Source organism: Acanthamoeba castellanii (genome assembly GCF_000313135.1).
Source record: "Acanthamoeba castellanii str. Neff unplaced genomic scaffold scf7180000084616, whole genome shotgun sequence".
Lineage (NCBI taxonomy): Eukaryota > Discosea > Longamoebia > Acanthamoebidae > Acanthamoeba > Acanthamoeba castellanii.
Window position 1 is genome coordinate 4,925 of NW_004457595.1, and position 2,163 is coordinate 7,087.

Genomic DNA, 2,163 nt, shown 5'->3' on the forward strand with positions numbered 1-2,163 from the left:
TGTTGATGGTGGCAATCAATGGGGCTTCTGGTCTGGGGTAGCTGCTACTTTGCCAGGGGGTGAGAGCTGAATGCCAATCTTGTAGCCATGCCCAGCCTTTACACAGGTAAACCTGGGTGGATATTTCCCAGTTTGTGGAGGTTCCATGGATTGCCTGCAGAAGCAGGGTCAGTATTTCCCCTCAGGGCAGTTCTGCAGATTGCCTACAGACCAGAGCAGCTTTTTTGAATATTTTTATGCCAGTTAGTGAATCATGCAAGCACAACAAGACATTCAAAGAATGCAGTTGCAATGGAGCCACTTTTCTTTCAGACCCTTTTTTGCTTTGAATATTTTACATTCTTCATCCACAGAACCCACACAGCTGCATTCTGCAGGTGGAGGGAACCACCAAGTGAGGTGGCACATCAGTGATAGGTGGGCCACGCCTCACCAACCCTATGTGATGGCCAGTGAGAGTGGACTTTGAGGAAGAATGGATGACCACAACTACTAGTGGACCACAAGCAGGAGACTTCAGTGGACAACCACAAGTGGTGGATGACCACAAGCAGCAGATGACCACAAGCAGTGGACAACCACAAGTGGCAGACAACCACAAGTGGCAGACTTCAGTGACCATGAGCAGTGGATGACCACAAGCAGCACAAACTGGTAGGCAGCAACCTGAACAACAACAGTGGTGGTGGGCAGGTGGGAGGGTGGTGGGTGGGAATGAGCCAAGAGTGACATGGTATGCTCTCTTCACATGTACCTTTCCATTTGATAGCTTACTCACACATGCACATGTGCGCACACACACACACACACACACAACGACTTGAATGACAACAGTGTTGGTGGGCAGGCAACCACAAGTGGTGGACAACCACAAGTGGCAGACAACCATGAGTGGTGGACAACCACAAGTGGCACAAACAGTGGACAACAACCACAAGCAGCAGACTTTGGCAATGACCACAAGCAGCATGAATGGCAGACAACAACCACAAGTGGCACAAGTGGCAGACAATGACCACAAGCAGCTATGACCCACAGCAGAGGCAAAGATGGAGAGAAGGCAGAGGTGAAGGTGGAAAGAAGGTGGCAAGAAGGCAGAGGTGAAGGTGGAAAGAAGGTGGTGAGAAGGCGGAGGTGAAGGTGGTGAGAAGGTGTAATTGTGCATATTTTCCAATACAGTGTAACATGAAAATAGGTGCACTGTAACATGAAAAAAGGTGTACTTTAAGGTGAAAAAAAGGTGAAATCAACAAGCCAGAATTAGCCTATAAGTTCCATCTTGCAAAAGGTGGAAAAAATGGTCTTTTTACCATCTACCGTCCTGGCAGTGGAGGCGCTTGCAATCTGGATTGGAAGTCCCCCCATTTCTGCCCTTGTGACCTGCACCACAACTCTGGTGGGGCAGTCCTCAACACACACGTTTCACAACTGAGGGACAATGGCACAGGCCAACCCAGGAAAGGCCAATTCTCAGGGTTGTGGTCATGTATGTTGGAGCAGGAAATGTGTAGTGGTGTAAAGAGATGTATTTGAGAAGAGAGAAAGAAGTGAATAAACATAAGAACGCAGTATTCTTTCAAAGGTTTCTCTGGTCTGTTCTAATTGGTTGAACAGCTTAGGTCTTTGAGCAATGGTGGGAGTTTGGAATTGTTTGTTGTTCCATGTAGTCATCATAGAGGTCACACAAGTAGCAGATCGCCAGGTTGGCTGTGCCAGCAAGATAGCACATGATGCACTTGACAGCAGCAACATGTTCAGGGCTGAAGTTGTTGGCGAAGCAGCTGAGGTAAGCAACAGGATGTCTGGTTGTGAGGCATGTGCCAGGTATGATAACATGCTGATGGTGCTGTGGTACTTGAAGTTGTTGTGCTGCTTGGTGTAAACCAACAGCTGTAGTTTTGGCAGCATTGGGGTCAACATGGGCTTGCAGTTGGTGAGCTTGAAGGTGGTGAGGATGTTGTTGATCTTGCCACACTGTCAGATGTAGAGCTTGCCAGTGTGACAGTCACAATGGATCTTGATCCTGAGGACCAACATAGCTTCACCTTGATGGGGAAGCCATTGGCAATGAGTTGCTTGATGCCTCTGAGCTTGGGTTGATGGGTGATGATGGTGCAGTCATTGATGTAGAGGGTGATGATGGCCAGATGATGACTGTGACAA